This window comes from Lepisma saccharinum, chromosome 1 (assembly GCF_977018435.1).
Source record: "Lepisma saccharinum chromosome 1, izLepSacc3.1, whole genome shotgun sequence".
Taxonomy (NCBI): domain Eukaryota; kingdom Metazoa; phylum Arthropoda; class Insecta; order Zygentoma; family Lepismatidae; genus Lepisma; species Lepisma saccharinum.
Window position 1 is genome coordinate 132318718 of NC_139229.1, and position 21343 is coordinate 132340060.

The window sequence follows — 21343 nt, forward strand, 5'->3', positions numbered from 1 at the left end:
ATCTGGACTGGACCTACAGTTTAAAGTGGGATCCGAACCACTTGTGCCTCCACCAGGTATCGAACCTGGGACCCCTTGATTACAAGGCGACGACACTACCACTGCGCCATCGGAGAGGCCAAGTCCCTGATATTGACCATCTGAGAGAAGGCATAGTTGCTGCTTGCGATGATGTTGCACCTGCTACATTGCCAAATGTTCTATGTGAGTGCGAGAGACGTCAACGAGTGTGCTCACAGGAATATTGACAACACTATAATGTGCATATATCGTAAGTGACAGATATGCGTATAACGTTTTGCTGCCTAAAAATAAGTTGGAAAAACCTTCGCTGCTTCATTTCTCGTGAAATTCTAACCTGATTTGATATATCACATCACCCCCTTTCCTTTGAAATTTTTGCGTTGAATTCAATATGGCGGTCAAAAATATGCCGGACCTGCGCTTGACACACACAGCTAGGGATCTCCCTGTGCCTAACCTATTTCTTTCATGACCGGAAAAAACTCCTTTACATTTTGTAGGGGGTGTTAAAGGACTTTTGACTCGTCATAGTTCATGTAATGAGGCTTTTATCAGTCACATAGTTACACATATTATTTTATATCTTCTGATCAAATTGCAGTCCCAGAATGATTTTTTGATATTTTTTATAGTATGGCATGAGGGACCAAATATATTTTTTTCACGATTTTTGGTGATGACATGTTTTGAGATATTCAAGGTCAAAGGGCAAGGTCACGTGACAAAATTATATTTTTATCGAAAGGTGGGCTTGTTATATATCACTGGAAAGATTGTTCAATTCTGTGTACAATAAGCTTTATTTGAGCTTCCTAGGCAAAATAGTGGCGGAGTTACAGCACATTTAGTATAGCTAAGCGGGCTCAAAAAGGGCAATTTCTGCTAACTTTGACCTTGAATAATTTAACAATTACAAGACGCACGAAACTAAAAATTTTCATAGTTACTAAGTTCCATGCATAGTTTTAACTCCCCAAATTTCATGAAAATCGGAGATGGTCAGGTTGGAAGCTGTGTTGATTTCGCATGGAATGACTCAATAAGACAGCGGGTGCATTCGACAGACAGACCGAGCAGTTCCCAAAGACGTTCACTAATTTCTAACTTGGCACATTTGCTGTGCACTTGAGCTCGGTCCTTTCTTTTGTGTGTAACTAAATAACTTTCACTCTCGACATACATATACAGGGTGTTTCTGTGACAGTGTTACAGACTTGCAGAGATGATTGAAGGGAACAAACGCAACAAAATGAGATAGGACCACACCAATTTCACGTGCCACAGCCCGTGTACTAATGGATGGTTGTCCTTCCACCAGATCCAGCACTGCTTCTTCAAGGTCGGGCGTCCTTGCAGTTCTTTGTCCTCGTGGAATTGAGGTCGCACTTGCCCCGTTTCCCGTAATCGTTGGAAAAGTCTGGGAAATATGGTGTGTGCTTAGAGTGACCAGACGTCCTCTTTTATCAGGACATGTCCTCCTTTTTAGGTGTCCGGCGTCCGGGCGGATTTTTTAGAAATCGCTAAATGTCCTATCTTTTTAGAAAGAGTATAGCATAAACCGTAGCAAATGTTCTGCATAGAGAATACTTCCACACATAATGATGTTCGTATCACTTGGGGCGCGTAATACGAGGCGCATCCAGAAAGTAAGTTTCCCTATTTTTTTCCCGTGAAAGTAAACATAATGAGCCGTGTAAATTGCGCATGCGCAGCAGAGCTAATATGCATCAATCATATGTTCGGCGGACAGATCCCTCCCGGCGCCAGTAGCGAGGCAGCAGTGGTCCGAAGTGGAAGCTCGTATTCCTTCTCCCGCCGCATGCCAGTAGCGAGGAAGCAGTGGTCCGAAATGGAAGCTCGTATTCCTTCTCCCACCGCATGCGAGGTTCGGTCAGTGATAAAGTTCCTGAATGCGCAAAGCATTGCGCCAATTGACATTCATCGTCAGCTCTGTGAGGTCTATGGGCCGAACATTATGAGTAAGCAGATGGTGCGTCGCTGGTGTCGGCAGTTTTCGGAAGGTCGTCAAAGTGTGCATGATGAAGAGCGCAGTGGGCGTCCGTCCCTCATCACTGATGATCTGGTTGAGCTGGTGCGGCAGCGCATCGTAGAGAACCGTCGCTTCACGATTACGGGGTTGAGTAGCCTTTTTCCGCAGATATCGCGATCCGTGTTGCATGAGATTGTCACGCAACGCCTGCTGTTCAAAAAATTGTGTGCCAGGTGGGTGCCGAAAAACCTGACACCCGAACACAAAATGAAACGTTCAGGAGCTGCACTGACATACCTGCAACGGTACCATGATGGCGGCGATGATTTCCTCGACAGGATCGTCACGGGAGATGAGACGTGGATTTCGCACTTCACTCCGGAAACCAAGCAGCAGTCAATGCATTGGCGGCATAGTGGATCTCCGGTCAAGAAGAAATTCAAACAGACGCTGTCGGTACAGAAAGTGATGTGCACCGTGTTTTGGGACAGGAAGGGCATTTTGCTCATTGACTTCCTCCCCAGAGGTGAAACGGTGAACGCTGACCATTACTGTGAAACACTAAGGAAATTGCGACGTGCCATTCAAAACAAGAGGCGTGGCATGCTTACTGCAGGTGTTGTGCTCCTCCATGACAATGCTCGTCCACATACGGCTCGGCGCACAGCAGCTGTTTTGACGGAATTTGGCTGGGAGTTGTTTGATCATCCACCTCACAGTCCTGATCTTGCTCCCAGCGATTTTCACGTTTTCTTGCACCTCAAGAAATTCCTGTCCTCCGGTGAGCGTTTTGGCAACGACGAAGAGCTGAAGACGTCTGTCACACGCTGGTTCTATTCACAGGCGGCAGAGTTCTACGACAGTGGGATCCAAAAGTTGATACCACGATACGCCAAGTGTCTCAATTCTGGTGGTTGCTATGTTGAAAAATAGCTGAACCTTTGCTGTACCTGTTGCCAATAAATGGTTTCCTGAAACTGTGTTGGTTTTTTTTTTTTAATAGGGAAACTTACTTTCTGGATGCGCCTCGTATATTAGAGTAATGCTCACCTAGCATGGAGCAGAACATGATCACTTTCCCGACTGAGTCATTAGTAGGAATGTGCGGGATCCAGAAAAGTCGGTGCCGTAATCGGTAAAGAAAATTTCCCGTCCCGATCCGGACTTCCGGAAATGATTTCCAGATATTTCGGGATCCCGAGCAGTTCGGAACTTCCAAATGGTCGTTTTAAAAAATGTTTTATTCTTGACGTTTTCTGCATTGTAAGTGTCTTGACACTTCTCGGAAATTGTTAGCTTTTATTTCAGAATGGGGGGGGGGGGGGAATGACGTAATATTCCAGATTTCCACAGCGTCGGGAAGTTTTTATCATTTCCATAACCATTTATCATTGGTTGCAATTCTGTTTTTGGAAAATAAGTTAAAGCGAAGCTTACTTGTTACATTTGCATTCACTTATGGTGATATTGCATTCTAATATCCAAGATTGTATATAGAGTAAAATTCTGTGCTTCAAACTATAGATATTCTTAGTTATGATTGTCATGTGTTAAATAATACAGAGCATTCCCTGACATTCGCTACGAGACTCGGCGGCAAGCGGCCCGGTAGCAGCGCTTGTCTTTCCCGGTGAACGGGATCCGCGACAGTCGCTAGAGTCGGCTATTAAAATTACAGTTTTCATATTGGGTACTAACCTTGACTACAGAAGGTGTTGAAAATGATGTCCCTCTGCTGCAACACATTCCTGGCATCTCCGAAGGAAATTGGCATTTACACGTGCAAGTTCGTCTACTGTAATTCTCCCGATTTCTCGTACAATACTCTCTTTTAACACACGGATGGTGTGCGGATTGTCTTTGTATACTTTATTTCCCCTCTTTTCTCTCCACTTTTATTCAGAGCTGGCCCTGTTACTCTCAACTTTTTTACGAGGTTTAATATAAGCGACTGTCGCGTACCCGTTCACCGGGAAAGACAAGCGCTGATGTCTGGCCGCTTGCCGCCGAGTCTCGTAGCGAATGTCAGGGAATACTATGTAGATTAGGAGATTGCTTTCGTTGCTTAAAGGTAAGAGGAAATTATTAAAAAATCATCAGAATTATATGCGAGCAAATCTTGGTAGGGTTCTTTTATATATTGATTAAATTATGAGTAATGGCAAATGAGTTACCATTTTTTGCTGTGTCCGCTTTTTTATGACTTTGTCCTCCTTTTTCACCATGCTCAGTCCTCTTTTTTTTTTTTACATGTATGTGTCTGGTAACCCTATGTGCGCTGGATGTCTGCGCCGTGGATACGTTATCCAAGACAACCTTTTTCCTTCCCTACAGTTCCCATTTGCTCTTCCATACATAAACAAACACCATTATCAGCCAGTTCCTCTACCGTATATTCCATTGCACTGATTGCAGCCGCGACACTCGTGTTTCTAGACTACACACGTCGAGTTTGACGTTACGTCTTCTCCAGGGCATGTGCGGTGGATTCTTTCCCCTTTCTTTTATGGTTCCCCTCCGCGTTGTGCGTGCTTACCTGCCCATCGAAGGTTTTGACTTCTAACTTTTGACTGAGGCATTTCCGGACCCTATCTCACTTTGTTCCCTTTCTTCATCCCTGCAAGTCTGTAACACGGTCACAGAAACACCCTGTATGTAGCACAGTATGGAGAAAACATGTGAAATGACTCAAAACATGCAATTTCCAAAAAGAAAAAAAATGGTAATATTTGTTGCAAATTTCCCCTTACGATCTATTTGAAAAACACTAAGAATACGATTAAGTAGTGTTTAAATATTTTATATTTAATAACTATCCTTCTTTCTTACAAAGTAATGATATTACTATAGTGCTCATTTTCATGAGCATCCACAGAGAAGAATTCGAGACAACTTTTGTGACAAGTGGTTTACTGTTAGTGGTTAGTAATAAACTGCAAATGTTACTAATTTCATTCTTAAATCGGCACCAAAGGGAACAATAATGCTTGTCTCTTTCACGCATTCGTATTTTAATTTCATTAATTGATCTATAATTTGGCCACTAAGTGTTCAGATTCCAGTTTGGAAAAGAAGTTGTAAAAGGATTTACACTAAAAGCGAAGTGTTTACTGGTCAGGAGAATAGTTTTCTTGCCTTAGTTTTACAAAAGCACAGGGTAAGATCACAGTCGTTGTTGTCTTCAATTGTTAAATATCGTGATGGAATCGTTAATGGCCCGATGCTGTGGCCGAGTGGTTAGAACATCGCGCTGCGACGCCAAGGATCCCGGGTTCGAATCCCGGTCGGGCTTGGTTGTTTGTGAATGTCCATTCATCAACTTCATCATTTCATCACTCATCCCCATCTTCGCAAATTAGCCAAGAGGCACAAAACGCGAAGTAAAATAAATTAAATCAATCAATCAATCGTTAATGGTGAAGTAAACCAACTTGCACTAAGTTTCTTCACAGCACACCTGAGACTGGTGACAAAAAACTATCGGAGAATGAATCGTAGAAGATTCCCTACTTGAGGTATTACTTAAATAATATTTCCAGAAGGGGAATTCTCCCACACACCCTGGGTAAGTTCACCTGTTCCCAAAGTTACGCCATCAAAGCACAACACTCAATATTCTCCAACAACGGCTCCTGGGTACACCACTGGACACAGCCAAGTAACAACGCCTCCCAATGTGCTTCACCACACAAATTTCCCCACGGGTAAGCTCGTGGATTCTTGCTGCTATTACAGGCACCAACTCCACCATTACTGTCCTCTGGTGGGAACTATACTCTGTCCAGGGAATCTCTGGAGCGAGCGAACGAAAACAAGTCCCTGTGCAAGTGGTGACTCCGAGGGGTCGACCAGTGAACTAACGAGAAGGGAAGCGAGTGAAGCTACCAGCCGTTTGCAAAAGCCGACAACTCGCTTTCTTCCCTTCTCTTCCGTTATGCGCGGCCTTGCTCCACAGATTCCAGAGACAGAGTATAGGGAGACATGTGTTCCCAGTTCGCGCATGCGTAGTCTCGGAAAATGAAGGCGCGCTACTTTCCCAAAATATCACTCAGATTGAACATCGCTCTGGAGGTGGACATGGATTTGCGCCAGTGAAGCAGTTTCCAAAATTTCCTTTTCTTTCGAAAAACAGATACGATATTTCAAATTCTGATAAATTAAATTTGCTTAAAATTCCTTCTGGAATCTTCTTGTGGTTTGCTTTCGCTGTTGTCTAGATATTCACAATAGTTTCGGGCTACGTAATCCTATTGAACCATTGTGAATATCTAAGTAATGAAAGCAAACTACAAAAAGAGTCAAGTGAATGCTCCAGAAAGAATTCTAAGCAGATGTATTTTTTTTCTTCTGAAATTTGAATATCATAGCCGTTTTTCGAAATGAGAGTAAATTTCGAAAACTGCTTCGTTGGCGCAGGCCAAGTGTCCAGACTAACCTTAATACACGTGGGGGGGAAGTCTTTACATGTATAATTGAAGTCCTGATTCGAACAACAGTTCGGTATCGTCGAACGGACGCGTATCTGCATTCGAGCCTTTATCTGTTCTTTTTTCTTTCTGGAAAGCTCTGTTGACACTTTTTTGCCTGCAGTGTTTAGACATCCATTCATTCACTGCAACGTTATACTACCAAGGTCTCCACATTATATTAAAAAAAATAGCACAACACAATAGCACAAACTAGCAAACATAACGCAACCGCAACCTCACGTTAAGAAATATTTAGAAACTGAAATGGCAACATCTCATTTACTCCACGTGGACATGTCAAGAGCTGTCAGATCCTAAAACGGACGCTATTGGTGGGAAAGATTTGAGGGGAGGATATACTGTGCTCCACGGATGGATGTTTACTCCTGTAACAGAGGGAACTGAACTTTCGGAACTTTCTACGAAGTAAAGTGGCGTTCGAATCAGGACTTCAACTACAACACCTCCGTAAAGTGAGTGAAGAAAGCGGAAATCTATGCAAGGGACCTTACTCTAGTAAAAATCGTCGATCTTCATAACCTTCCTGTACACCGCTGAAGGTCACGATGCGCAGAAAAGCGACGTACGATTCCGAAACGAAAAGAGGAAGAAGAAAAAACTAACGAGATCCGAAACAAGGAGAGGGCAATCGGGCCCTACATGCATGCGTTCGTTACACGGCGTATGTATACACACGCCCTTGTTAGGGAGATCTTGTTATTTTAAAACCACGATGAACTAGCCGCTATGAAGAGGGGGATTATGCCCTTTTCTTCTTCGTCTATCTCCCTCTTCTTCATTTTTTTTTTACCTAGGTAGAAAGTCAATTCGTTTGTCGTTGCTTAGCAAAGTGATATCAACAAAAATTACTGGAGCAGGAATATTGAATAGTAATAAAGAGGGTAGGGAGGCAGAAGGAGATATGCAACAAAATAATGAGTCGAAGGGACATTTTGCTGTCCATCTCGGTCCTTGTTTGTAGCTTGTTATTCTCTCCACTCTTCTGTAAAGAATGGACGTTCTGTATTCTTATTAGTCTGTTAGGTCCGGCCTGACTGGGAAAGCGGAGGGGAAATATCTTTTACCATGGCGAAATGCCGTATCGTCCGCATACAAAAAAAAGTCCTATTTTTTTGGCATATTCTGCCAAAGATGGAAGCCTACCAGTTTAAAACTTTATGTTCAGATATGCCAATCGGGACTGGGCCTACAGTTTTCAAGTGGGATGTGAACTCCTATGGAATTTTTCTCGTCTCGTGAATGAGAGAGCATCGGCCTCAGTTTCGTCTCGATATCTAAATTCCAATCTCGTTAGTGTCTTGGGTTTTGAAGTATTAGTCATACAAAAATGTAAGAAATGTTCATTAAAATAATCTAAAAACATAAGTTGGTGCACATTAAACAACACCAATAACTATCTATAGCCAGACAGCCTTCCCCATCTTGATATGCACAAATAAAGATTGTCGCACACTATTTCGGCTACCACAGCCGAGAAGAAAATTTCCGTTGTCTGCTTCCTTTGAAATCAAATGGTTTTTCGCCAACTACAGTGCGCCTCGCTCCCCGAAACGTACAGGAGCGGCGTGTGGAATTTCCATGAGAGAAATCCGGAGGTTACATTTTACCGTTCACCGCATCACATTAGCGCTAATTCTACATGGTGGCAAATGGGTTAGGTTGATTTGGTGTTTTAAGTCCACTTTATGCACAGTAAGCTAATCTGGACTGAACCTACAGTTTAAAGTGGGACCCGAACCACTATGTGCTTCCACCGGGTATCGAACCCGGGGCACCTTGATTACAAGGCGACGACGCTACCACTGCGCCATCGGGGAGGCCCTACATGGTGACAAATGCAGAGATTATTTGTGTAAAATCGCTTTCCGTAGATTTTGCTTTGAAATATTTACATGTTCACCTGTAATATTCACACTTCCAATGGCATTGATAGCCGCAGTAAAACGAAATATTAGGCAACATCACATATCAATGCGGTTCTGTTCCCTTTCTCTGATACGACGAGTCCATTGGCAAGAATACCGTGTTGTTCTGTTTCCCTGCGAGGTTGTTTGTTAGTTGTCGTGCAGATGCATTGGATTCCGATCATTCTTGTGTATAGAAGGTAAACAGCTCAAAAATTCATGAAGTGAAAGCAAGCAGATGTGAATATCTTTTAAGGTTATCTTAGGCCGAAATTATGTCGGGACTTTCGTGTTCTTTGAATCATTTTTGTCTTTTTCTATACACATCATCATATAAAAGTTAATTTTTGTACAGAAAGAGTATTCGTGAATGACAATTTTCATTCCAATGCACTTCTGTACTCAACTCTTTGCAGCTACTGCCAAGTATTGACAAACCTGAAACTTATGAGTGGGAATTATTTCAAAGAGTTCACAGTGGTATCGTGCTCCTATATGCCTATTCAAGGACTTGCCCAAGCCTGAATCTTATGCAACACGCTCTATTCAAACGTGCACACGGTCGGTTACGCTCCAGGCTATCATTGCCTTCTCAATAGTGGATATTGCATGGAAAACTGTAAAATGTTAAGATTGATTTAAAAAGTCTTATATATCTTGCGATGCGCGTGCTCGAGTATTTCTATGCATTTATGCCACGAAAAGCACGGCAGTAATTGAAATAATGGAACTCATATTTGTCTGTTATCCAATCAATTAGAAATATTGAAAATATGTAATGGACTTACCTTTCCTGAATCTTCTGGAAATGGTTGAATCAATTTCCCTTCTTGACAACAGCAGTCAAATGTTCTCGATCCCAGGACATCCTTTGGGAAGATTGTTCACACGTGCTGCCATCTCGTAGAATGTGTTACTACTGGGCGAAAGAAAAAGTACACTATATTAGACTGAAAGCGGCATTTCCCTCAAGACACTTACACTTAAGTTTTTTTCTTAAATACAATAGTCTGCTAATCAATTATTTAATATAACTTTGTTGTAGCTGAAAATAATAAACTGTTTAGAAACATCCTTCTACAAAGTTAACATTTGGCTTTGGGACTGATATAAGATCCCCTTCAGGCGGAAGATTTTTTTAGCATTTTTGCTAACATAATTGCTACGTAAATGCTTCCAAAAGTGTTAGAGCAATTTTTACACCGAAACATTTCATGTAACAATCGAATTAGCACTTTGTAATATGAAATATATACACAACACCAAAGGCTGTTACACAGTTTTCATTTAAAGACACACGAAGTGCAAAGAAGAAATGAGATAATTTAAGAGGGTTATTATTTAATTAAGCTAATGAGATATCGTTTAAACAAATTGAAACTCAACAAGTTCGTTTCTTTGTGATGATATAAAATGACCACCATTGTCACCTATATTGAGATATTTTTTTCATATTACTTTTCGTGCTGGTATACAGTAGCCTATATTGTTAATCGTTGGAACTCTATATCTAGCGTATGCCTGTTGGTCAACTGAACTGTTAAATGAGTAAACAACAATAAGATATTCAAGAATGTATATATTCATACAAGAAACTACCACGTAATTAATTTCTCAGGTGTTTGTAAGTGCGTTAAGTGGTCAACTTTCGAACTCGCAACCGAAAGTAAAGAGTTGCTAACACAAATATCAAAAAGTAAAGAGTTGCTAACACAAGTAACAAAAAAGTAACGAGTTACTAACGCAAGTTGCGAAAAGTAACGAGTTTCTAACGAAAGTACCAAAAAGTAACGCGTTACTACACCAGTACCGGAAAAGTAAAGCGTTACTAAAGCAAGTACCAAAAAATAAAGTGCTACTAAAGCAAGTCTCGAAAAAGAAACCAGTTACTAACCCAATTGCCGAAAAGTGACGAGTTACTTGCGTTACGTTAGTCCCCTCCCCAACTCTTGCTTTAATAAATTTTCTTTCATGTAACCATTATTATAATTACTAGTGAGATGATTATTGGTTTAGAAAGATATATGGTATGGTACCCCTTTGCCGGCGCCTAATTACAAGCCTCGAACAAGTATCATTCTCCGGGAGGGTAAGCCCAGGCACTTAGCGACCCGTTGGGTGAGAATGATGTAAGGGAGATTACTTAACATTCCTGCTCCCTACAAGATAGTCAAATAACTAGACTAGAAAGTTTAACAAACTGGAGCCTCACAGCCGTGGACCGCTTCATAGAAAAGGAGACCGTTAATCCACACCAAGTTGGATAGAATCTGAAAATCTCTCCAGCTTACTTTTGGAACACCCTGCATTCACTACATTATTGAATTATGACATGCCGTGTGAGCAAAACAAGAAAAATGCAAGGAACCCCGGTGAAGAACGCTAAGTGTGAAGGAATCAACATGTTTACGGAAGCAGAGGAGGGAAGAAGCCCTTGGAAGAGGAATGGAGACGGGGGATACAATCGACCGGAACACAGCTTACCCAGGATTCCTTACACACGTCACGTCCGGGAGTAATCCGTCACTAACGAGTAGAAAGGTTGGGGGGTGACGGGAGGGGGTAATTGGAAAGGGGGGATAAATGGGGGGAGAAGTGTCGCGTGTGGGAATGGAAGCTGCAGGTACTTTGATTTACTTTTCCGTGGAAGGAACTACTTTTTTTTGGCAGGAAGCTTATTTTCCGCGGATGAATTTCACTGCCACAGTCGTTGATACAAGGTTGAAAATATAACTCTAACCTGCCTTCGTGGTGTAGTGATTAACTACCAGAAGATTTAGGAAAGGGAAGTACATTTTACTCTTGCAATACAGATGTTCATCCCCTTCTAAAAGGGCGATTTAATGTGTTCACCTTCACACACATATGACAATCCTGCCTTCCATCACCAGTTGTGTTCGATGTGAAGACCAGCGCTCTGGACTATTGGCCGACATCGCAGTTTCCAGTGGAGAAGACTTCTTTGTAACACGAGTATCTTGTCCCATTCTTGCTGGTAAGCTTTCGTCAGGCTGTGTCTTACGTGATGAAAGGTGGCGCTTCAGAAGTCCAATTGCACAGTAGTCTACCGGACTGGCATCTTTACTCTTCACCAGGACATCGTACGGAAATTGCACGAATCCCGATCCCGGCTTCTATCCGTCTGTAGACGTAAAGCCTGTTCGGCCAAAGAATTAACTGCAAATTTATATTTCTGTCTAAATTCTTTCCCGTCTAAAGCCAAGGAGGGTCACATAAACCGCTGAACCAATCGGATTGGTCCAGTTGCCGTGGTGGGGGAACATTCTCGTGGTATTCTGCGTTGTCAAAATTTTCGTTTCGAGTCGTTTTCGAAACACCATCGACAAGGTCAAGCACGGCGAAGTATGGTTGCTGTTGCGTAGCAAGCGAATGGGTCACCGATTCCCTGCTTCTCCCTGAAATGCGAGCGAAGGGAGCATGTTGACAGGAAGAGAAGAGGTGACACGTATGACTGCACAAAAATCAGGCGTGTAGCAACACCGCTTTTCCCCCTTTGAAACTCCAACAACTGGAGGCGAAAAATCTGGGTCTTCTTGTAAATGTCAGTCAACACAAGTTCATGATAATAGGTTTTCACCTTTTTTTTTTCACGCGACGTATCTTTAATTTCCTCCTGCAACAAAAGCCAGCCACAATCATAAAACTTTTCGGAAAACTTTCATCTCACTGAAGAACGAAATTGTTTCGTCCTTTTGCATCGATGTTGCGAACTTTCCACAGCGAGTTAGATATATCCACGCTTCGTCTAAGGTAACCACAAACTTGCACCGATCTCCCACCAGGTGACGCACGTTACAGGTTCCTGCAGTTCGTTTGGCACGTTTGATAATTCATTGCGACCATGGAACCATTTGGTCGTAGGACACTGTGTCGGAGGATTCTCAGAAGCAGTCAATTGGCTAATTCAGTGTCCTTAGTTTCGCAGAGGTCAGTTTCATACGGGGCTTTGTCGTCGATTCAGCCCTGCATATCATCGCACTATGGCCTTCACTGTGGATCTTCCCACACGAAATCCGCTCGTACTGTTTGACTATGCTACTGAGAATAACTAAACTTTGCATCGGTAAGTGCTACAATGCAGCCTTCCCAGAATAGATTCACTCTCGGCGGCATTAGACTTTGCACAATGTGATCACCCTGCTAGCAGACACAACACGCACTTGACTGATGCGTGCGAGGTACAAGTTTCAGACATCTGTGTTGCGCTTGCGGCGCAGTGCCACGTTTCAAACTGGTCCAGATGGAAGCGAATTACTAATTGATTGGACTTAGGCAAATATTACAACTATATTTTCAATTACTTCAGTACTTTTCATGGAAGTTGCAGAGGTGTCAGAATTATATACACAATATTTCCACATCGCAGGAAATATGAGTTTTTCAACGTTTGGCAATACCCACCAGTGAGAAGGTAATTAAGTCAGGAACACAACTGACCGTGTGCAGATAGTTGCATAAATGTAAGGCATGGGCAAGTTGCGAAAAATAATAGAACAAAGGAGCATGTGGGCCTCCTGATATCATTCGGTTGATGATGTTTCTTGTGTGTTAAAAAATTGAGGGCGGGCGCATTCGGCTGTGAACTCCATGAAATAATTCCTACTCAGAAGTTTCAGTTTTGTTAACAGGTGGCAGTATGCGTCAAAAGTTGAATACTGGATGGCACTGCAATGAAAATTGTCACTCACGGACACTCTTTCGTTGCATATTTAAACTTGTATATGGTAATGTGTATGGTGAAGGTATATGGAGTGATTCAAAGAATATACAGTCTGGACTGTAATTGTGCCACTGTACTCAGTCTGGGAAGTTTGTTGCAATAATTACTTGATATTGAATAAAGAAGGCTGTATTAACAATTTTCTTTACATGGCCTTAATAACCAGTAACAAGACAAAAGGACATCAATATTGAAAAAACTTTGTACAACAAGATTTTCCTCGCTCTTTACGAATTATGCAAAGAGAAAATAATATACCGAGTGTCCGAATTGAAACGCCCTAATATTAACCGACTGCAGTACCGCACGTATTTAATGCATTCAAAAGATTTATTCAACAATGAATACACATAGGTATGAAGTTTTGTCTGTGCAATCAGTAAATTTCTAAGTGTGCCCCACGACTAGCACGGAGAATTTAGAGGTGATTCTCAATTTCTCTACAGGTTGCCTGCAGCATCTGTGGAGTAACTGTCTCAATTGCACCGCGAATTCTCTCACGAAGCTGTTCCACAGTTGTCAGTTTTGTTGCATAGACCATGTCCTTAATATACCCCCACAGGAAGAAATCCAGGGGAGTAATGTCAGGCGACAGGGGTGGCCAAGGAATTGGACCATCTCTTCCAATCCATTTTTGTGGGAATTCCTGATTCAATATGTTCCGGACTGCCAAATGCCAGTGTGGAGGTGCTGCATTGAGTCCGTGTCGCTTGCGCCGAGTCATTTGCGCCGAGGCTTCTTATCGGTTCATTTCCGCCGCGACATATGTCAAGACCTTCCTTGGTGGGTTTTCCCACAATCCGGAGTGTCATTACCGCCGCACGCATGTGTGTTTAGGACGTTGCCCAGCTCCAGCTGTGTTTATCTTCGATTGAAAAGGAAGGTGATTGGTAAATACATGTAAGGTGAAAGTATATATGAGGGATATACATTGGGAAATTAGTATTTATGTAAAACTGAGACTTGAGAGAGACGACAAGATGGCTGAGAATATGAAAATCATAGAAACAACGCGTGGAATGCCTTCGAGCATTTGCATACTTACAAGAATTCAAATAACGTTTGTATTGTTGTTGTGCAAGTGTATCGAAATATTGTGTTTATATATACGTAGCTATTACGTATATAGTGTTTGCAAAACATTGCACTGTATTTATAATGTTTCTGTCAATTTTATGTAGTGTATAATAATTAAGTGTAATAGACTGGCACATTTATGTTGCTTCCAAAGTGTACATTTACGTAGTACTTGTAGAATGCTTTCAATATTTTTATCAATACTGTATTTACAATGTTTTTTTTTTACGATTAACGATAAATGATTAATAGTTAATAGGCTGATGCTGATTTATGTATTTTCTGTTGTGGAATAAAATTGATAAAAGTAATCCTGTGTAACGTCTTTTGAAATAAGTAAAGAAAAGTCATATTTGACTCTCTGGATAGGTTTAACATTTCAATATAAACACAGCTGTGCATCGTCATAAACACACGTTTGATTTTATGTTTTAAGTCCACTTTATGCACTATGCACCATGTTCCCACAAACACACGTGCTCGCGGCGGTGATGACACTCTGGATTGTGGGAAAACCAGCCAAGGATGGTCTTGACATATGTCACGGCGGAAATGAACCGATAAGAAGCCTCGGCGCAAACGACACGCTCCATTATGCTGGAAAAGTAGGTTTCGGTGTCGGTGTGTTATCTGAGGGAACACAAAATTGTTTAACATATCAAGATATGTTTCACTTTTCACCACCTGGAACGATACAAAATAAACGATTCCTTACCATTCATTACCTATTTAAAATTTCCGCAGCTAAGCTAGCATGTACCGCCTACCACACTGTTCTTGCCTGTATATTATGTTTAATATAGGTATTTGAAATTAGGGGGTTTCAATTCGGACACCCGGTATATTCTAATAAGAAAAGTCTTTCAATTAAAAGACTGTTGCAAAAATCTCCTCCTCCAGCTGAAAAACTTTGATGTACTTTGAATGAAAAATATATTCTTCAAACTCCATCTTCATTGTATCATGTTCATATATCTCCACATCGCCTATTTTTCTGACAGCAATCTCATTCTTTTCACGTCATTTTTTGAGCCATTCTCAATAGTTTTCCTCTTTACGGGAATCTCATATTCATGATTACTTCATAACCATTTTATATCCATTCAAAAGATTATATCACGAACACACTCTTTCTCTTTGAAACTAAATGTTCTAATGAAGACCTTCAATTAAAATTCTAAACCACATTAACTTTATCTTGCATTACATATATTCCATCTTATCATTCTTCCAGTGAGGTATTTTATATATTTTCCTTCGCCACTTTCGCCTTTATAACCGTGAAAGGAATCCAGTTTCCTCTGCCAAATTTGCTGAAAACATATTCATGTGTGTTAGTCGTTTTTGAAGCTGATAACTAATAGCAGGAGAAGGAACATTGGCATGGACAACTTCCCTTTGTTCACAGAATACAAAATATGCATTTAAAATCTTTAGAAATAAACGTTCTCTTCCTTTTCTCTAACTTCAAAGATTTTTTTTAAAGTCCACTATATGTACTCATAGGTCTGAACCTGCAATCGGGACTGGCCCTACAGTTTAAAGTGGAATCCGATCCACTGGGTGCCTCAACCGTGGCTCGAATTCAGGACCCCTTGATTATACCGCGTTTGGTAGAACCTGTCCCGGTTCCCGCGCTAGTTGCTCCCTGAATTTTCTCGGTGTTGGGGAAAGTCAAAGCCAGGCAGCCAATTAAGATACGCAACGTCGCAACAGCGTCTACGTAAGCGCCTCTCTTCTGGCTTCCATTCGCTCCTCGCTGCCCCGCAGACGATTTTTTCCTCGTTTCTCATTGGCACCGAAACTGTCGAGCGCTCCCTAGCGCGGGAAGCGGGACAGGTTCTACCAAACGCTGTATAGAAGGCGAATACCTTAGTACAATCTCTTTTTATTTAGGGGGTGGGGATATGATGAATATACCCTACGTATTAAATGTGCGTAATACAATTTTCTTGCTATTGGAGGGAACGCGCCCCCCTTAACCGCCACCACTAACGACGTCCATAGGGGAGGCGGCATCTTTTAACTGGCCTACACAGAAAAAACAATATTTTTCTGTGTGTAGGGCAGCGACATTTTAAACTCGGCCCTGGTACTGAGGGTCATGTTACCATATTTCCACTTATACGGTGTTTCAGTGGGAAAGGTTGGAATTTGGGCCAGAAAAGAGAGGCTGTAATTCTCACCATCTTGTGAACATTCACTGGCGCATGCGCACAAGCAATGACACAAGAAAGGCAAAGTCAGATTTGATTTATGAAACATACATGCATGCAAAACCAAGGCATACCCAATATTAAATTTCTGCTATGAAACCAAAACAAAACAAAAAAATGAACAAGGATTTGTTTCGACACTGTTACTCTAATACTCCCATGTTCTGCTGAACGTAATCATCTGTCAGCAAAGGTATGTAGAATCCGTGATTTGTTTCTTGGCTCTAGCGCGTAAATACTGTTTTTTTTTTTTTTACATTTATTTTCCCGCCAACGCAGTTATGGAGACGAAACAAAACAAAAAAATCATAAACAGGCCCTTCCAAGCAACAATTTTCGATCGTAAAACAAACTCGGGCAAAGCATGATGGGTATGTGCCTGAAAGCTGACGTTACAAAACTCGCCGTGACTATAACCGCCCTAGGTCAAGACTGTCATCAGTGTTGCCAATGCCATTGAAACGACTTCCACTAGATTAGTGAAAATCACCAGTAATTACCAAAGTTTCAGAAGCAACAATAAATTATTCGATTATTTGGGAAATATATATTTCCTCATGAAACGAAATTACTGTATTTGTATTTTGTTATCGTTTTCCCGTCACTTGTGGATTATCCCAATGCTGAGTGATGATCGGGGGTGAAATTATACTCACAAATATGGTGATCATAATATTTTGACCCCAAAACGGGACATCCCAATGAGGTCAGTTTTATTCCCCTCCCTCCTGAAAAATTGATTAGATCTAATTATAAAATTACTGTTCTTATTAACTAGGGATGTGACGAAGCTGAAAATTTACCGATGCCGATGTACTCACCGATAATTTTTGGAACCGATACCGATGCCGATATTTAACCGATTCCGATACATAAGATTATTAAACAGAAATGAGATGTTATTTTCTGCATGACAAAAATAAATTTGCTATGTACATTTCTATTGCATATCATATGTATATACATATATATTCTCAAGAGATGCGAATGTACATTTGCATCTACAAAAGGTTATGTGAACCTAGAGATTTAACATTAGTACACAAGCTTTGAAATGGAAAATGAATTCCTGTTCTGCCAGATTCAACTTCAGAAATACGAGATTTGGAAGCACTTTAGGAAGTAACCTACTTCTTCTCTTATCGCAAAACTGTTCAGCAACACTGAACACTCAATCACTGAACACTGATGCAGCAGGTATGCCCAAGTATTTTCCTCAGCAATTGCTTCAGGTTTGAATACTCATTTTTGAATTTCCAATACAATAGCAATGTACTGTTTTATTTCCGATTTATAGTAAGGTTGATCCTCTGAATGAGAGCTTGCAATAATTTTATTACAAAAACTCTACAATAATGACGAATCATAACAAGATTTTCAATAAATCTTAAAAAACCAGAATATAAAACTTGTTAGAAGGTAAAACTCTAGTATAATCTGTACCGGTTTAAATATCGGATTTTTGCCGATTCCGATACCGATGCCAATATGTCAATTTCTGCCGATTTTCATACATCTGTAATCGGCTTCGGCACATCCCTATTATTAACGTATTATTACTATTATTTACTGATGTATTACATAAATGATATATCGTAAACAACAAATGAAATATCATCTCCCGTCGTTTTCAAAAGTTATTCATTATCACAATCTCGGATGACTTACATAGTGTTGCTGGTCCCTTTTGATCAACCTTTGATGTTAGTCCTACGCTGAAGTTGTGGAATGCCAGAAGTGTTTATTAGAAGAACCATTCCTCTTGAGAGCAGATTTATTCTTCAACAACCGTTCATAAAACTCCCTGAAAACTTACCGCACATATCTGACCAATTCGACATGTGTCTTTAGACATGTGTCTTTAAATTATTTTTGTAGCTTCGTATTGAAAATACATGTAGCCATGCTTATTTACTGATCAACAAATAACTGCCCCCTTGACGGAGGTCCCGGGTTCGAATCCTGGCCTGGGTTTGCGAGTGTCGATTCACCAATTTCAGCATATCATCACTCACCTTAGCCAAAAATGGCACAAGAAGCGAAGTAAAATAAAGCAAATCAACCAATTAAAACAGTAAATTTCTGTCTGATCTTAGGTTCTTAATGACAATCAAACATTTTGAATATTATAAATAGTGTTGCTCACGGGACGGGACATGTCCCGTCTCGTCTCGTGTCTCGTCTCGTTTTCGAGACGAAACACGAGACGGGACAAGCCTTTTGAAATTCGAGACGGAACGAGACGGAATGCCTTTCTCGTCTCGTTTTCGAGACGAGACACGAGACGGGACGGGACGGCTTTTGAAAAGTCTCGTCCCGTCTCGAATGTCTCGAAAAAATAAAAGCAAAATATTTAATCAGTTGCAAATACTTGTTTGCTTGGAATAAAGTATCTCAATTAGAAACGTTGATAAACGTGTATTAAGTCAAAAGAAGACTATTCTAGAGAGAGGAATGAATGAATACTTAAACTTATTTTCAATACTCTTTCGAAACACAGAATTACTCCCCATTTTTGTTTTTCAATTTATTCCAGGTTAATAACTTTATGTAACGATAGTACTCCAGATACTAATACAATTCTGAATAACATCAAGTAAAAGGGCAGGTAGAGAAGGTGGAAGGAGGGGCCAAAAGATCGTGGAATGTCTGCGTCCGAGGTTTATCTTGTAAAAATAGTCTCAGCTCTATAGGTTGGAAAGATAAACCGACCGACGGATAGGGTTTATTATTATTATTTAATTTTTACATCAGAGGGTGTACAGAAGTGAATGTTATTAGGAAGTAGGAAAAACATTGTGGGAAACATGGCAGTACAAATTGATAAGGAGTTGTTGGGAAAGTTATTAAGGAGTCCAAGATATTAAGAAGACTAAGAGAAGGAGATAATTAGGGACAAATAATCTTGCATTATCCCACTCCGAACAGCTGAGAGCTAAAGAGGAGGAGAAAATACGGGAAATATGGAAAGAAGTAATGTGGTGATTTTAGTGTTTACAGGGAACCACGACAAGATTTTACCACATGATTATTTGCACGGGTTGCGAAATTATTAGAATGTTATGGAAATTTCGGATATGTCTTTGTTGAGAAAATTCATGTTGTTTCCCTCAGGCATTCTACAGGTGGTTGGATTCGATTTTTTTACGTCCGTTTGAAGATTATTTCCAATGCTTTTTTTTATTTATGTATTTCTTATTTAAGGAGAATACTATTCCTTGGATTGTAATAACGAAATACTGAGCCTGATATAGAATAGATTTCAAATGAAGGAATGCACTAAGTTCTGTATAATCGTCGTAGAAGGAAACTTTGTTCTATGGGGACTCCCCGATGGTACAGTGGTAGCGTCGTCACCTTGTAATCAAGGCGTGCCGGGTTCGATACCCGGTGAAGGAACATAGTGATTTGAATCCCACTTTAAACTGTGGGTCCAGTCCCGATTAGCCTTTCTGTAAATCAGATGAAGGAATGTTTTGCTGTTCTTTTTATTCTGTAAATTTAGCCTTCACGTTTATGAGCAAAATACATGTAGTATCTACTGTCTACATTTTCACTCGTTCTAAACACATTTCACAAAGTTGTTTTTATCGAACTTCAGAGGAAAGCTGACAGCAATGTCAGAGTGGCGGGAGCTTGTTTACGACCAGGGTGTATTCCGAGACTATTTTTCGCCGTTCCCCACTGACACAGGTTTCGCTTTGAACAATGGACACAGTTGCTTCAGGGGGCAAACACCAAACATAGGGCGAGGTTGACCTGCAGTAGCGGGTACGTGCCATAAATCCAGGCCTAAAGTAGGAATGAAAGTTGATGCAAGGGAGGGACAATAAAAATTCTGTAATTTGGTTTGCTTGCTGACAGGAAGTTTTGCAGGAAAAGCTGAAAAGGAAAACGGCAGACTTTGAATGAAAGCGGGACAGTGAACACAAGTTATTATTCGCCGACACACAAGCTTCCATTTCGAAGGTGAGGCTATCGGCAGCGAAGTTATTAGAGGGTTGGAAGCAGTGACGACGCCAGAGGAGGCAGGGGGACGCCCCATGTCAGACACTTTGCCCCCCCCCCCGGCCCTCCAACTGAAGTTAATTAAATATCAAATAATAAGAGAGTTCATTTATAAGAGTATGACGATTTTCACCTTTTCAAAGTGGTGTATTCTGCATGATATCACTTTCCTGCTTATAATACCAACTTGATTAACAAATATTAATTTGTTTAGTATATATATAGAGCTATGAGTATGTGACTTTCGTTCAAGATTCGAGCACCGACCCTGCCCGACCCTGTGGCCGAGTGGTTAGCACATCGCGCTGCGACGCCAAGGGTCCCGGGTTCGAATCCCGGTCGGGCTTGGTTGTTTATGAATGTCCATTCATCAATTTCATCATTTCATCACTCATCCCCATCCTCGCAAATTAGCCAAGAGGCACAAAACGAGAAGTAAAATAAACTAAATCAAATCAAAATCGAGCGCCGACCCGGGCATAGGTGATTTCTCATTCATTTATGTCCTGCAATAGCCCAAATTAACCTAAGTTTTATCCAGTCTTAAGAACTGGGGAAAAGTGTGAATGTGGATGGTTTTAAAACATCACGAATATTTTCAGGACCACAAGACATCATCTGTAGTACGCGCAAATTATTCTAATCGGGGTCGTTAGTGACAACGCTAATTATTAAAAGACATTCAAAGTTGATTCAAGATTTGGTTGGTTGGTTGATTTGGTGTTTTAAGTCCACTTTATGCACAGAAAAGCCAATCGGGATTGGACTAATAGTTTAAAGTGCCTCCACTGGGTATCGAACCCAGGACCAAAGGTGATCGAAGAAAACCCGTCACTACATGTCAGTTGTTGTGGATTCATCGCGGTTTCTTACTATTCAGGGACTTGAATTTC

General features: G+C 41.0%; 1 long non-coding RNA gene across 1 annotated transcript in view; it reads right to left on the reverse strand.

The window, feature by feature from the left end:
• Positions 1–21343, reverse strand: part of LOC145988749 (uncharacterized) — a 239519-nt gene that overhangs the window by 121812 nt on the left and 96364 nt on the right. The window contains exon 2 of the long non-coding RNA XR_014441779.1: positions 9197–9327. This is a non-coding gene — a long non-coding RNA (uncharacterized LOC145988749). The remainder of the gene's footprint in view (positions 1–9196; positions 9328–21343) is intronic.